This window comes from Ischnura elegans, chromosome 4 (genome assembly GCF_921293095.1).
Source record: "Ischnura elegans chromosome 4, ioIscEleg1.1, whole genome shotgun sequence".
Taxonomy (NCBI): Eukaryota; Metazoa; Arthropoda; class Insecta; order Odonata; family Coenagrionidae; genus Ischnura; species Ischnura elegans.
In genome coordinates this window covers 68889009-68906469 of record NC_060249.1, presented here as the reverse complement: position 1 = coordinate 68906469, position 17461 = coordinate 68889009, and the positions used below count along the sequence as shown (strand labels likewise).

Sequence of the window (17461 nt, the reverse complement as noted above, 5' to 3'; positions counted from 1 at the left end):
AGTCATAGCTAAAATTAGTTCATAAATAAAGTAATGTATCGGTTGAGTCCATACGTCTAACGTAATTCAGGCTCTATTTTTATATAATACCTATGACACTCTGTGCACAGGTTACGTAGATGCAACATCATTGCAGTCCAGTAACTCCAAAAGATTATAAAATGCATGCAGAACCAAAAAGGTTTTTTTTATTGCAGACATTCCATTGGTCGTTCTCATCCTTTGAATAGGAAGGAAGTCGGTAAAATAGCTTTTTACCGTCTTCTTGCTATTGATTTTTTTCGATAATTTATGAGAAATATATGAGCGTATTGTTTTGGCCTCCATAATGTTGGTCTTTTAAGAAATTTGGTTTTGAGTATATCCTTGCTACGTTATAACCTATACCATACGTTATACCCTATATTTTAAAAAGAAATTACAACATCATTTTCATGTTACCTATCTCCTTGTCATTCTTGTGCCTCCGGAAGACGAGAATAGAGTTACTTCAGTCGCAAGGCACGGTTCAGCCCGATAATTCTCGACTCGGAAAGGGGGTCGCCCTGTTATGTCTTGCTCAGATGTTTGCGATGTACATTTAAATGGACCCTGAGAGTGGGCCACGAGCTGCCAACTCTTTGAGTGTGGGTAGCGTTTCCTGAAAGTTAGCCAAATTACTTTTGTCTGAGGAATCCCTAGAGAAAGCCTGCGAAGGAGTTATGAGTTTTAGTAATCTCAGCTTGCGCAGATATATTTGCATGTATCCTATTTCTGGGGGACAATAACTGCGGAAGCTTAATCTTGAATTTAAAGTTTTCTGTGTATCAATCCATGTTATCAATATTTATTAATTTATTATGAATAATCCAGAATTGTATTCAGGCAACTACTTCTGGAGGAAGTAAGTACAGCACTGAATCCCATACATTCTATTTCAGTCCTTCATAAAACTATCATTTACTCTTGAGCTGGATGCCTTTCTTTCCCATGCGATATGCATCAATCATTTTCTGCTCCACCTGCATTGATTTTTGTTCCTTATGCGTAAAAATGATTTGGAAGCGTCCAAATTCCCTTCTTCGTTTTCGGCCACCGGTACGTTTACACTAGGTACCTACTGCTCCATTGTAATTCAATTTGGGGTGACTTATGGTTTTCATATTCTTCTCCGATATCCCGTTGATATCATATGTCTGTTTAGCATGTCCAGTTCTTTCCCTTTCTAATCTATCTCACACTTTTTTTCTCACTTAGTTTTTTGCATGTAATTTTGTTTTCCTTTTTTTGTTAAACTTGCTTATTTTTTATTTTTAAATTTAAGTATTGTTACTTGGTCACCGCAAAATAACGTCGATGCTGTAAATGGTGATAGTTCCTTAACATGTAAATTTTAAAAGTAAACGTTGAAAAATTTGCCGGAGTTGTGTGAAGAACTTCCTTTGCATCTTGGGTGGGTGGCCGCCATTTTCTTTTCCTCCCCTCCTTGCACTCCGCCCCCTCCCCCTCCGTTCTAATTCTCCACATGACTGTCGGTTCATCATTTCTCCAACCCCCGCCAGTCACTTCCTATCTCCACTCGCACAATAGCTCCAGCCATCCTCGCCTCATCTGTGCCTCACTTGTCAATCTCTGGTGGACGGTTGCCAAAGACTTTGTCCCATCCCCCTTCATTCCTCGTCTCATGTCGCCAGATTCTCCTCTCCGCAATCGAGTTTTCCACGGCGACCGTCTGAAGTGAGAAATCGGGTTTCTTTTCTTTTTCTCTCCCCTGTTAGTCTTTCTGTCGCACGTCCTGTCTTGGTGCCTCTTAGATGAAATGTCAGTCAACTCTTGGCAATAATAATGTCCGAGGGAAACTTTTAATAATAATTTCCTTGCGAAATAATTGTTAGCACGTCTGGCTGTTGTTTAATTCAGTGTTATCGAGGTTTATGCTAGCACAGTGCGGATTCAATGCATATTATTCCCATTCGCCCATTTTAGAGTATATTTTTGGTTAACCATTTTGCTATTTTTTCAATGATTTAGGAAATTCGCTGGAAAATTTTATTTTTTTAGTTATATTTAAATTAATGATTTCCGATTAATTCGTTCAGGATCTATTTCAAGCCTTGTTGAGGAAGCATATCTTGTTGAATTTCACTGTAATGTGTTACACAGTTATTTGCAATTACATTATTTTCCAGAGAAGTTTCAAAAAAAGCATTCAATATTCAATAATAGCTGCCCAGGCAGACTCTGCATATTACTTTTCAATTGCAATTTTTTTTCGCTGGAATCACTAACACATGTATCCTTTCGAGGCCTATCCTATCGCTTTCGAGGCCGGTTCGCCTGCATGCCAGTTTTTATGGTGAGACGTAGATGATATGCATGTTGCAGTTTCACTCACGTTGTTTACGTGATAGGTTGAATTAATTAAGAGTATATTTTAGATTCCCCCCTCACCTCTTCCAATAGGTAAGCGAAATCCAGCGGTAATTGCTGCGGATACCCCGTCTGCATAATGGTAAGTGGGAGTATTTTATTCGTGGCAAATTTCGTCGAGTCAGCATACTCTTAAGCGTCTCTCTCGCTGAATACCTATCCCACCCTCCGCCAAGGCTGCGCCAGTCTGGAGATTATATCTCAACCATGTGTCCTCTCACCCATTCTCCTGTTCGTATTCCCATTATTTTACGGCAGCCTTCTTGCTTGCCGCAGCAATAGTCCTCCCTTGCCGCGGGTATGTCATCACCTGGGACTATGCGGTTACTGCACTGACGCTCTGCGTCGGAGATTCTTAATTATGTGCCGTGCGTGATGCGTACCTCCTTGGTGAAGTTGCTGATTGTCCACAGTGCACGTAGGAAATGCGACAAGAACTAAATAAGATTGTAATTTTCATGGTCCATTATGTTGTAAATTTTATTTTTTATTCTCAGGTGTTATTATAAGGAGTACCAGATTATTCGAGACCTGTATTCTTAGTCTTTGGCGCGTTAGCCCATTTATTGAAGTTTATTTTATTTTTTGCATCTTATTGACGCTTTAACTTGCGTCTTATCGACATTTATAGGAGTACATTTAAAGTTTGTTTCTTTCAGCCGTAATGAAGGTATACGTGTCGGTAGGTGAGCGTACGAAATCAGCATGATGAATGTCATTTGGATATTGTGTTTGAATTCGTAATCCACTTGGCCTAAATTAAGGAACGGGAGCCGTAGGTGTTATGATAATTTATCAGATAACGATCCAACGTGCATCCCACGTGCTAGCCCCTAACGCTTTCGATAGAACGCCGCCGATAATCGTGACTCAAGGTGAATCCCACGATTCTATCATCCATTTGGATCGCGTCGTATCGGAGCCTCCGTTTCGAAATCGGGACGAGCAGCGCCAAAACACTTGGCCGCCGTCGCCCTTGCGCAAGCCCACGGGGCGGCCTCCGTGGCCAAGGCCCTTGGGGGTTCTTGTGCGCGAAGCCTTTTCGGCGGGTTCCCTCCTCCGGGCACGCTTCGCGGGGCGCCCGCCGTCCCCCTCCCTCCGTCTGGGCGTCATCGTCCTCGGCGGCCACCAAAACACGGCATGGCCACCACCTCGACTTTTCGGGGTCGACTTTTCGGGGTCGACCGTGGAGTCAACGAGGAGGCAACGCACCGCCAAAACTCGCGTGCTGGCAGAAGTGTGGAGGAAGTGCACGATAGATTCGTCCTCCGCCCTTTGGCACTGCGGGTTTTGTGATTGAAATTCGTGATTGTGAACCCTTTTTCTCACCCAAGAAATTCATTTTCTTTAATGAAGTCAAATTCTCATCATGGTTAAAATTTTAGTCGTGTAAATAGCTGTGAAATTATGTTGGTTGCAGGTAAGGACTGGATATTTTAGGGGGTGACGCCTGGCTACGAAGTATTCTGGTAGACTCCCTGCGAGGCTACTCCGAATATTTCGCATCTTCGCCTGAGAGTTGAGACTTAAAGCGATAATCATGATAACGTGTATTGAATTTTTGAGGGGGTGCTCCGGTCAAAGTTCACCGCCTTACGCACTGTAGTTAGTTATCAAAATAGTTGTAGCCATTTAGCTGCTGCTGAGAGGAGAATATTCATAAATGTATGAATTTCGTGACGCTGAAAAAATATCTCATCGTAAAAAAAAACTTTTCTAATCGTTTAAATAAATGAATAAAATGTTGATTTATGGCAGTGAATATTTATGACTAGCTGATGTATAAAAGGTCAAGAAGTGTTTATTTTATGAAAAATTGAGCTGCTGTTTGGGAAGGAATATTATTACGAACGTGCGTACTCTGGCGCCGAAAACACAACCCTTTCATCGGTGTAAGTCGTGTGAAAAAGGACACCTAACGTGTTGAGAGCTAAGGTGTCACGAACAGATGCACGTGTGCACGAATTCAGACGACACTCGGGAGAGGTGCACGCCGACGGAAGTGTGGGGTGAGTCGGAAGGATGCACTTGCCGCCGCCGCACTCCCGGGTGCATCAGCCCCTCGCGAAACCCCGTTCGTTTCCCCCGGCCTCCCCCGTCGCCCGCGCTGCATTGGGTCAACCTGAATTAAGCACGGATCAAGGCGAGGAGGAGAGGGTGCGATGGTGACGAAGAGTGAGCCCTCGAGAGGTGCTCATCCTTCGAGTTCCCTTCGCGACGTCACTCCCCACCTCACGACTTCCAGGGTAAATAAAAATCCCCAAGGGTATTTTTTCGAGGCAATTAAAGGCATTCATGAACAGTGGAATATGATCTATTATCATCTACCGTCGTAATTTTGCAATATTTTTAAAGTGATTGTGACGACCTGTTTCTGCAGGCTGTGTAGTTTTCAACCCTATTTGTTTTCTCTGTAGTAAAACAGACTCGAAAGTGGTCGTGTTACTAGAAACCGGTCGTATCGATAAATGGTTGGAAGAAGTGGGAAATGGCTTGATCAGTCCCTGGTGTATTAGGGAAAAGTTAGACCAATTTGATCTAAGTTCCTCAGCCAATAAAATGCGACTCTAAATAAATAAGTCATTATCTCTAAGAAATGACAATGCATATTGTGGGAACTCGTCCTTACCTAGACTTTGTAAACAATTATATGCTTTTAAAGGCCAAACTTTGCCAACTGTTATTCTTTAACCCTTCTGTGTCAGATATACATCATTTATTGACTACTTAACCGAGGACAAGTAAAAGAAGCCTAAAGTCATCGCTTTGTTAGCCTATTCAGTGCCTCTTGTGTGTGGATCCATAAGTTCTCCTTGAATGTGGAGGGTAAAGCATGTAACGGCAGTAATTTAGGCCTTAGTTTCGATAGCGCTACATCTAGTGGTATATTATAGAAAAATCAAAGCGATTGAGGAATTAATTTGGGTTTTTATAATTAAAATTTATCGGGAGAGATTACGGCTGTAGTCCGTCCAATACTTAGTTTACAAAATTCCTCGTACAAATAAAGGAATTTATATCTCGCGTTGCCTTGCCGCTTTGAACATCCTTTTATACTTACCGCCGATGGTAGGTTTACATGGAGCGAATACCCAGGCCTGTTTCACCTCCCAATATTCCGGAGTTAATTCATGTTCAATAACTCAAATTGTACGTATTCCTCCGTAGTTTACCAAGCTTCTCTCCGTCCAAACGCGTCCCCCCAAGTTCCATCCGCGGACGCGCGCCCTTCCTCACCCCCACGCCGCGCTCACCGCGACGCGGCTCCTCCTCCCGACGGGACCCAAGTGTCCTTCCCGCACTGGAGACACCTCGCCGGGGTGTGAAGTGAGATCGCACAATGAGTGTGCGACACGTGAAGCCTTCGCACCCTCGGCGAGTTGAAGAGGGCCGGAGGCGCGAGAAGGAAAAAAAGCAGAGTTCGTAAAAAACAAACGAGTTGAGTGGGGCGTAAAGGGTTCGTGAGAGAGAGGGAGGACATAGATGGGGCGAGGGCTCGAGTGGCGACGGCACTGGCTAATTAAAACAGCTGAGACTGCATCCGCGTTGTGGGAAGAGCAGAGAAGGGTGTCGCGCGTTTAACCCGCATTTTCTCCCGGGTCTTTGTTTTTCCCTAACCTTGCACATGAGATGAAACTGGGGGACGAAAACAGTCGACGAGAAAGCCGGGGAGAAATCTGACCACGCGATGGGATTCCCACGTTCTGGGTCCGAGTTCGCATTCAGGCAGTTGCGAGGGCTCCAAGGGCAGGCTGTATACCAAGATAGGACGCCCACGTAGGATTTCGAGCTATTGTTGACAGCATGCATCTAGCCAGCCTACGAAACCAGATAACTAATAGGGGTTACTTGTACTGTATGAGGGTTATGGCTAGATTGATTCCCCTCTCGTATTTTTAGTTTCGATGTTGAAGAACGCAGCGAAATTTAACCATTATTGGAAGAACTTATACAAGAAAGGCGGTGAGGCGATAGGTGAATAAATTTTATAAATTTAGGACATCGCACTTTTTAAATTGGTTAAGATATCATGTATTTATATTTTTTTCTGGAAAGGGTACGGTGTATTATTTTCAATTAGTCCGAATTTTACTCATTAATCGTTGTATTACTTGGACTTTTATATGCCAGTCCCTGAATATCTTCAAATTTTCGTCTAACTACGTCGGTTAAAAACCTCAAAGAAGTTACGGAATGAATTTGAGTTTTATAACTAAAATTTATCGGAAGAGATTACGGTTATAGTCGGTCATTTATTTAGCTTGCAAATTTCCTCTTACAAGTACAGGGTTTTGTCTCACGTTGTCTTACCTCTTTGACAGTACGCCGGAACCCATATTAAAGTATTATTACCGGATAAAGTAGATTTATATGGAGCACTTCAGCAATTACACCTGCCTGTTTCACCTCCCAAAATTACGGATTCGAAATTCGAAAAATTAGCTTATCTGTACAAACGAATATGCTAAGTTTGCAATTCTTATCACTCATCGAAGGAGTTGCCTCGCTACATAAATTCCTCACGCCGCTTTGGACGACACTCCATGAAGTGCCATTGTGGGGTACGAATTCGCGATGGAGTTGAATGAAGAAAGTATTGAAAATTTCCCACCCGCTGTCGGTATTTCTCGATTTTTTTTCGCCCCTTTTGTCGAAGGGGTTGGCGAATGGGATGTAAGTTCCCCTTCCTTCACGAGACCCCAATGACTTGCGTGTCGTGAGCTTCCTTTGCTACGAAGAGTGTCTGCTCTGGTGGTTGGCGTGAGGAGACAGAACGATTGACAGTTTTCCCTTCGCACGTATCTCTCCTCCTTTTTCTTCCCTCCCCCGTACTCTTCCTCCCTCGCAAGCCGTTCCCACAAGCGATAGCTGTCTCTTTGTCGCCTCTGCTATGTGGCGCGGCGCGGTCCTCTTTTTTTATGCACTAAGTGGAGGGCGGGCGTCCGCAATGCACTCGCAACCTCGGAATGTACAATTTTTCGAATTTGCGAACTTTGCGAAATTGCTTCGAAAAAAATATATACAAGAGCGCTCATCGGCATCTGCGCGTGGACAAAGATTCAAATAACGGAATTCTTGATCTCTCATTGGTCTTATATGTAGAATTCGAAGATAGCGGTTATTCTCATGAAGTTGATTTCGATTCCTCATTTATTTCCTCGACGTTCAATGCTCATTGAGGAAGAGGAGTGTCAGGATTTTAATTCTAATTTTGAGTGTTATTTTCGTTTAGCGTTCCATTCGTATTATTCTCGTATTCGTATTATACTCGTATTACATTCTTATTCGTTAGCATTCCATTCGTAGCGCCCCTCCCCTGAGTTTTTTCGCCGGGGTAAAATTTTCAGATTCGGGATCGGGAATTTCGGGAATCGGGAAATGAAGGCAAATCATGATTGTTAGTGTAGCGTCCCGTTAACCCCTTCCTTCGTCACGACCACCGCCTCCCGTCGCCGTTTTGTCTCACTGTCTTAGCGCAGCGCCCTCGTCGGCTTTGGCGTCCTTTGGCTTGACGCGGTGGAGTCAAGGTCTCAAGGTCACTGTGATGGGTCTCTCGGATGCTTCGAGGGGAATTGTGTTTGCATTTAGGTTGGGGGACCTGTCGGTGGTCGCCGGGGACGTCAAGGGAGGGTCGAGCAGGCAGCCCCGCGGCTGCGCTCAAACCAGAATCGGAAGCCGACATTCTAATCCCCAATTTACGTCATTATGTAAAATAGAATAAGTTTATAGATGCCGTAATTCATTAAAAATCCATTTTGGATCTCTTGTTATTTCACTGAAATTTTCCCGAATGCGTTGGAGCTGAGTGAATGAATCTTGTTGGAATATTGCTTAATTGCTTTCAACCTGTTCAACCGTTTCAAAAGTTCCAAGAAAAATACGACGGGATGCTTGCCTCGGTTATGCTCTAAAACCGCTCGATTTTTTGCAAGTCCCGAAATATTCCAGTGAACCACTGGAAAGTTTTTGATATACGTGATACGATCAGGATCTTTATTAAAGCCCATAATTTTTAACCGACATCTTATTAATTATGTTAGGTGGCAATGTGGTAGTATTTCGATCCTGTTCTGCCTAACTTAATGAAAGAATACCTCTAAAACATTCTCACGTTCGTTATTTTCATGGAGAATTTTATTACCTTTACATTCCATTTGAAGACGCGCATTCGATATCATCGACATAACAGGAAATCACTTTATTCCTGATCGATTTTTTTATAATTGGGAGAGGTTTTAAAGTATAAATTATTTGCTATATATAAAGGTTATTCTAGGAAGATACATCATTTTCATTTGCGTTGTAATTTGGGAAGAATCTAGAAACCCTGCCTTCTTCGCATGGTGATGTCCCACGATTTCTTTGAAAAGGTATTTCCTAGTAATGCTTCTTTTATGTCCTTTTTGTATTGGATTCGATGCCTTGTGTTTTCTTAGTAAGATCCAGCGATCCAGTTCTTAAAATCGACGTATATAATGGTTCATTGGACTTTTTGTAATTGCCGTACTCCATTTTTTTTGTTGGTCCAGTTTCGTGTGGTATTCCACGTCTCACTTCTCTCTGCTTTCCTAAGTCCTTCTGGAATTTTTTTGCGATTTGAACGATATGCCAAAGGCTGGAATCCGCAGCCTCGGAATATGTGCCCTAACCTGTTAATCATCAGCAAGGTTAGCCGGGTCAGTCCTGCAAGGTCAGCAAGTTGCTTCCGTATGGGGTCGGAAAGATGTTACGTGGGCGAGTACTGTTTTTTGATAGCTTTATCTCAATGACAAGTTTTTGGCTCTATATTTAGCAATTATCCAAATATCAAATTGTTGCGGGATATATTAATACTTCTCTTTGGGTTTTTAGATAAAATGAAAGCGAATAAGCCACGTTGTGAATGGAAAATGGAAGTCATTTTAGAATGGGAGACAGACCGTGGTGATTAGCTTCATGTAAGCCTACTTTAAATGATAGATTGCTTCAATAAATAATGAATGTCTTCGGATATATGTGTATGGTTTCAAAACTTACAACACCCGATTGATTTTTAATGCTTTCCTGTTCGTCTTATGGGCGTTTATTGATTTATCTGTTATTTATTCATGAGGAAACTATGACAGATATTCGTATTTTCTCTTCTTTATCACGGTATGACTTATGCTCATATCGACAAACCGATGACTTTGCGCTCGAGAGTTTTTTTTTTTCGTCGGAGAAATTGGTGCTCATTATGATGTAATTTTCTCGGGGTTTTCCCGCTTAAAGCGCCGGCGAGGAGCTGGTCTCGTCCGCAGTAAATCAAGCAAATTGACGCGGACGGAACTCTTCACATCCTGGCCAGACGCCGCTCGCGGAATGACTGCAGTCTCTCCACCGTTGGCGTTTTTGCTAAATTATGCGTGCGGCATCAGCGATTTTGCGCGCCCAATTGCACCGCGGCTTGCGAAATTGTTTAAGCCGTCCCGGTTGAATTTAAACGTCATTTGCTCTCGGGTTGTTCTTTCTTCTTCGCTCATGCAAATTATTTATGTCTGGTCGACGTGACCATAAGGGAGCTGTTGAGTCCTCTGTTATCCTTCCGTGGGTTTGCTTCTTTCGTTTTAATGGGCGAATCCCGCCATTATCTGAAGTCCGTTTTACATGAGGCCTATTCCCTATGATCCTAGTCTCTTCCTTTCCCCCCCTCCCTTACCTAATATTCTTTCCTCTGAAACTATTGTCAACATTGCCTAACAGCTCAGTACTCCTTCCAATCAAATCCTCTCTTGTCATGTCCGTTTCTCTTTACAAGTTTCCTCGTTTGTCCAACACTTAGTCGTTCCTCTTTCTCTCCGTCCACTTCATCTTCATTCTCTTGCATGCCCACATTTCGAACGCTTCCAATCTTTTCCAATGACCATTTAATAATCGTTAAACTCCATACCATTGTTAAATATCCATTTATAAAAGAGATACCCGTTTGGCTTTTTCCCGACTCACATCATTACCCTCGCCGCTGAGTTTCTGCCTTGAGAATGTGTGTGATGCGCGCTTGCAATGAATTATGCGTCAACTTGGAAGTGCTTGATGGTTACGTTGCCATATTCCTTTTCGCTCCTCTCCGCCGAGGAATTTGCCTGGCGGGGGTGACTATGCGTCTTTCCCGCGTGACCGCTTTGCCCCCGTTGCACCTCCGGAGGCCTTTCTGATGTTCTTGTCGCAGTGCATTTCAGCACTGGTTTTTCTCCCGCGAAACTTTGAAATCCTTTATTTATCTTCATGGGGTGTGTCAATTTGCTTACCACTCAACAGTAACCCTGTAATTTCACAGGAAATTGTTCAGCACCCGCGGGGAAATGTATTAAAGTCATGAGTCATATTGAGTCTCTTCAATGTCTGCTTGTCCGTTGCGAGGTAAATAAAATGAGGAGCAGGATGGCGTAGCTATTTATGAAAGATGTTCACGTTTAATACTTTCCAATCGTTTGCGTTCTTCTTCGCAAAAACTCTCTTATTAAGGACATTTTTTTTAGTTAAAAGTGTCTTTGGTAGAGGCAACATTAAATTTAAGATGATTGGAAAAAAATTACATTTTTCGGCAACCGAGAAGGACGGGGGTAGTAAAATTACCAGCCACGTAGTTTATACTCGATCCAATACTTAAGATCTTCATTCGTGAAGTTGCTACTGGTTTCAAGTAGCCGCGATTGCTTCGATGCAAGTACCAAGTAGGATGCAAGTTAGTGGATAGATGCCTTTATTTTACAGTTAGCTGCCATAATCCAGAGACGGAACGCATCGAGTCGCTTTCTTAGTGCCCTGGCAAACGCCGATTTATCTCCATATCATTCGGCGTTTATTTTTGTTTAATATCCGAACCAAGAAGCAAGTGCCTAAGTACCTCGCATAGGAGCTCCACAGAGGTGCGTGGTCGTGTCTCTGGTCGTGCTCATTTACACCCTGGCACTTGGGACGCGGGAGCGCACCTGTTATCCCCCGGAGGCATTTTCATCACGTGAGCATCTCCCAGGGCCACCTGCACTCTCACGACGGGGGTGGCAATTGGCCCCGCGACATTAGACAACGCCGGTAGTAGGCCGGGGAATAATTTCACGGCCGTCGGGATAGCGGTCGACGCCATCGGGCGTTTTTCATTCATTGCGCGAAGGGCCTCCGACCACGGCCGTGGGCGAAGGCCGTAAGAGTTGGTCTGTATCCACAGGAATGCATGGATGGCGGCTCTACTAGAGCCTACTCAATCATAATTTTCAGCACTATCTAGCTGGTATTCTCGCACTTATTTTATCGTGGACGGGTCGCACAATGTCAAGTTATGGTGTGCAGAAATCGGTGTGTTTCAATCGTTCTTTAGATTCTATTAAAATTATTATTATTTGTATAATTAAGTATCATTGTAATCTAAGGCGTATCAGACAGATTTTATGAGGGGTAACATCCAGTTAGCGCGAGCTATAATAAACATGCTTTCATTCTGCAGTCTGCTGCCATAATCTATGGACCAAAAGTTTCCAGTCGTTTACTTGCGGGTAGTACGCTGACAAACGCCGATTTCTCGCGATATTATTCTGCCTTTATTGCTGCTCTCATCCACACTTACTCCAACTTGCCAATCCCTGCATATTTCCCCTATCGTTTTAGAATCTAGCGGAATTATATGATGTTATCCTACGGCGTGGTGGTATTATTCAAGGACCACACGGAATCGAGTTCTTTACGCCTATTTTTGCGATATTCTTCCGCCTGTATTATCGTCTATACAATTTTTCCTACTGGTAGGTCTCTGCTAATCTCAATTATCGTTTTAGAACCTATCTGACTTGATTATCTAGTTTCTTCTAGTTCCTTCAGTTCGATGACATAATCTTGGAGTCCTCAGCGTGCAGACCTGCTTTTTCGCGATAGCCGCCGACCGTGTTTATTATTATTTTCGCGTAATCCTCTGGGCCGAAAGAGGCTGGCGGCGCTTCGTGTGCGGCTATCGACGCATGTACCCCACCCCATCCCCTTGCACCTTTATCTCCGGCTTCCTTCCCTTCCTCCTCTGCACCCGCAGTGCAAACAGTATTTTGCCGATGCCAGCCACGCCGTAGTGCGTTCCAGTCCTCCCCGCCCCCTTTCCATTCGTTCCCCGCAAGAATGGATTGGCCGCCGAGGATGTGGTTACGGCGTCGGCCATCCAGGAGGCGCAACCTCCCAGAACCTCTTTACGCATCGTCCCACTCCTCTCTTTCTCATACCTCCTCATCCTCCTCATCCTCCTGTTACTCTGCTGCGGGCTCTTTCTTCTTCTCCTCCTCCTCCCAGGGCTCTCTCCTCCTCCTCCGCAGTCGTAAAGAGAAGCGAAGGATGGGAAGAAGAAGAAAAAAAGCGTGAAAAAAATACGGGAAAAAAACGAGAAACTCTCCACGTAACCCCAAAATAGGCCGCGTCATCGCGCCAGACGATCGCATTGGCGCAGAGCTTTCTCGCCGGGCGGCCAATCCGGTCGCTCCTTGCAATCGCGCTTGGGGATTTTTGAATGCGCGCGTCGGTCGTCATGTGCCTGTTCTCTCGCGTCGGGGGAGGCGGCGACGGCAATATGGCGGTGAAGCGTGTACTACTACTCGGGTTGGGGGGGCGGAGGAAAGTGGGTGGGGGGAGGAAGAGGGCGTTTGGGAAGGTCGAGCCAGCCGCGGGTGCGGGGTCGTGGTTGCCGGGTGGTGTGGGAGGCTGCGATGGGGAAGGGGTAGTTAGTTGTCGCGGAGATCTTTTGTGGAGATCCATCTCGAGGGGATGAAGGGAACTTGCGAAGGCGGGCCTCTCTCACCCATAGCCATTCGGAAAGCATTCTTCCCAGGTGGTTATTGTTGTACGTGATCCTACCATATTGTTGGATGGTGTGGGAGGGGGAATGGGAGCAATAAAGCGGCTTGGTTCTTTTTTTTATCTCTTATTTTTCGCGTTCGCCATCCCTTTGTCGTCCAAGTCCCTCATTTAGATAGAGTAGAGATGTGGTCTGTGTTGTATTTTTTGTATTATCGTGCCATTACCTCGAGTTGAAATGTGTGTGTAACGTCTGGGATGGCTTCTCATCCGCCTTTTAGAGCATGTCATATCCCCCGCTTCAACGTGGCGTTCTTAACATTTGCACACATCTCATTTTGCGTAGTTAGTGTTGTTGTATGTTGGACGCGAGATTTTTTAGCTCGCCTGCGTGAGGGTCGTAACGTGGGTTTTATTTATTTTTAGGAAAAGAGCTTTCGTTTGTAGCTAGCGGCAATTATGAGTTACGAGAGAGAGAGAGAGACTACGTCGGATTGATGACGAAATGGCTGTTGGCGTTTTAAGCGCTCTCGAGGTCTGGCTAGGCGAGATAAGAATGCTTTCTCTCCCTTGAGGAAGGAAGCGCCGTCCACGGGACGTCTCTTCCTTGTGTTTTCACTCCATTCATTCATTCGTTCCCCCTCTCGTCTCTTAATAAACTACCAATTCTGGAGCGCCTTCGTTTTCTTCTTGGTATTCACCCTAATGAAATCGCTCTAGCTCCCCTTTCAACCTATTACTTCTTCGTTTTATCGTCTTGAGGACTCTCAAGACCATTCTGTAGTAATATGTGTATTGTTGATTAGGAACAGGAAACGCCATTGTTCAAGGGGGGCGATGAAGTTGAATCATTAGTTATTAATGTAGTTTTTCTGGTTAAGGTAGGTGTACCGAGTATTTAGTGAATTGCCCCGGCCTGTCTCTCCTTCCACATTGGACTACCCTTTTTAAATCACAATTGGATTGCCCAATTCTATTTCATTATATCTACAAATCTTATGTCAAGCACGCAATTCAATCACTGGTATTTAGAACACTATCAGGGAATGGAGGAGTTGCTACGGGAGTAATGGAATTTATGGCTTTTTAGCCATAAATTCCATTTAGTAAAAGCCATAATTACTGTTGCTTTGCAGACGAGGGTAGCCAATACAGGAAGGATACAAAAAAAATACTAGCATTTATTAAGTTAGGACTTCGTTTTGACCGCTGAAAAATTGCTGGTGCAAGTGGTCATTCTTCTATCTTTCTCTTCTTTAACCACACCACTATAAGCCAAGTTGAAGGGGTCCAGAAACTAGTAATCCAGTGCCGCTGGTTCTTAGCCGGGTGGCACTCGCTCCGTAAACGCCGCGAAATGAATGATAATGAAGATTGTAATGGATAAATGTTTCGTTTTGGTCATCTAGCCCAAAAATTGTCTCCGCAGTACGCCCCTGTCTCTCTTTTCAAATACGTTTTCTTCTGCACTACGCGCCCCAACACGAAAAAGGTTGCGTTGTATATGTTTGCAGAGTGGTATATTTTTTCGCTTTTTCTTCTGCATTATTTCGGACTTTTAGTGTATATGAGATAGAAAAAGCTTTGTGTGGCTTATGATGGTAGTCTTTCTGTGATGATAATTGAAGTAGAGGATTAAATGAAAAAAATTGTCATTGCAAATATTTTAATGTGTAGTTTATTGAATCACTTTTTAATTATCCTTTGAAAATTGATCCAGTTGGAAGGGGGGTGTGATTGATGTAAAGGGCGAAAATTTAAACTGCGAAGCATTATGGGCAAGGGGATGAAACTGTTGGAATGAATGTCCTGTCGATTCGTTTGAAGTAGACAATCGGGGAATTATATAATCTGCCTCGGAGATGTCATGAAGATTGGCTGCATTTAGAGCTGGCAACAAGATTTGTACCTGGCCAGAGTATACCACCGTGTAACATTTTTAATCTTCGTTTTGTATTTGTACTTGAATTTTATCTTAATCTAATCTCAACTGTTCAGTTCCATCTCAAACAGATATCATATTCCCGCGCATTGTGGAGGAAAGAACTTTTTCTCGCCCTTCATTCATTGGCTTCAGTGCAGCCTCTTTTGGTGTGCTGTGTGGATATAATCGCTTAGCATCGTGATGCCGATGTGTATCGGTGCATCCGGTGGTGAACCAGTATCTCATTGCGTTCTTCTCTCTCCCGATTCCGAATCCTCTTGCGGAATTCGAGTAACGATATCTTGTCAGCGATGGTGGTCACGACTTAGCGATCCTCCTCCACCTCCCCCGCCCGAAGAATTCGTAGTATGCATAAATTTCTGATAAATGAGCTTACGAGGACCTTATAAGACGGAAACCTTTCGGCTTCCCTGGTTTTTTGTGTTTTTGAGATTCCAGTTCCCTTTAGTGGGTTTGGGGTTCTGGGGGTTCTTGTAGTTTCCCTATTGCTTGCATAAGGCCCAGTGTATGCCTCATTTCATCTTCTTAAGCGAAACGTTAAAAATCCAAACACCGGGTATTACCCTTGGTATTGCTGTATGTTAGTACGGTCTCTACGGAAAAATTCGCTTCAAGTTCCGAATTTTGTAGTTATGATTGTAACGCGCAGATCTACGGAAGCATTTATTTGTTCATGACGTTGGTGTAATTGGTTAGGTATGAACTATTTACTTCTATTGCTTTCATGGCACATCCCTCGATCAAACAGTGATTTGATATCAATTTTATTACAAATAGAACGCAAAAATGGTGGGTATACCTCCTTAAATTAGTCATAAAATCGGGGCTTAAAATTTTTATGCTAAAAGTCTTCAACTCTTCACGTATTTAAATCTTTAGTCTAATTGCAATAACTTATCTATTTTGATTTCGTAATAAGCTTATTTCCTTTCAATCACTCACATTTTATTTCACTTTGATGGATGTTCTCGTTAATTTAAGCTTAAGCGTCATTAATTCAAGTGCGACTTAAATTCACTGCCGAAACTTAAGTGCGCTGTGGGTTTCCAGTGGTGAAAGCAAAATGCAGCAACACCATTTTTTGCTGTTCGAGGCTGAATAACTTTTATTCATCTTCTAACGGCTTGATCATGATTATTCGCTTTGATATGTAGTATACGATAACGGCAATATTCCTTCAAATCAATGCACAACACCTGCCCTCGACCTTACTATCATGCGTAATAAGCTTACCTCTAAAGTACTACACTGGTTATTTCTCAAAGTAGTCGTTACTCTATCAAGTACCTAACTTTTACATCAATGTTATCTTTTTGGTGATATATTATTGATAGCATGAGTTCGGTAAACGGTTAATTATGTGCGACTGATATGTGGTGGTTTTGAATCAATGACGCTCTTGTTCGCTGTCTCAAGGCCATTGAATGGCCGATCGAAATGCAACGGTGTACGTCCGTTCATTTGGCGTTTATTGAAGACAAAATCGGATCGCGGTCCATTAATTTTCCTGCCGTTGCTGCATTCAATATGAATAATTTTTATTTGAATTGAAATGAGTGCTATACTTACGGCAAAGATGCCCATCGGCAAATGCTTTAATGACCTCCTTGATGATCGAAAGGTTTGCTGAATTTAAGCCTCATTTGGGTCGGCAGTTTCCCTGCCTGGGTGCGGTATGAATTCTAGTGGGTTATTTACTCCTCTTCAAACGTATTAACGTTGTTGCTAAGTTTGGGTACGTGTGGAATATTCGTCAGGTTTATTGGATTAAGGGTGGAATGGATCTCTTCAAGGTGAGAAATTTAGAGAAGAGAGTCGCCCTTTATTTTGCATTAATTGTTTGGAAAGTTGTTGATGAGGAAGGGGATTTGAGTTTATTGATAACCACAATAGACGGTAGTTAAACGAATTTAGGTTTACGCGCCAAGACATCCCTGAAAACTTAAGTCGACATTAGAATGTTGCCGGCATATCATTGCCTAACATTCGAACTCGATTGGAAGGAAATTGATTCATCTTATGTATGACTGAGGTTTCAATTCTAAGACTTTTTATTACTTTTAAGCGTGACTACGTACTTTTGAAAGTAAGAAGTACTCGTGTTGATTTTTTCAGTTTCTGTCCAACCGTCGAAAGTGTTGGAAAGTTAAATCTTTGCGAATGACCGCCGAAAATACTCATTAGTTCTGTCCGTCAATTACGTCAGTGTAGTAGTAAAGGACTACATATAAGCGAAATTTTACTATCAATGTTTCACAATGCTATTCATTTTTATTTTAAGGGAAAACTATGCAACTCTTATCATAAGTCCTATAACGT

The 17461-nt window shown here is 43.2% G+C and overlaps 1 protein-coding gene across 2 annotated transcripts in view; it reads left to right on the top strand.

The window, feature by feature from the left end:
- Window positions 1–17461, top strand: part of LOC124157652 (bromodomain-containing protein 4) — a 577672-nt gene that overhangs the window by 551270 nt on the left and 8941 nt on the right. The window lies entirely within an intron of this gene.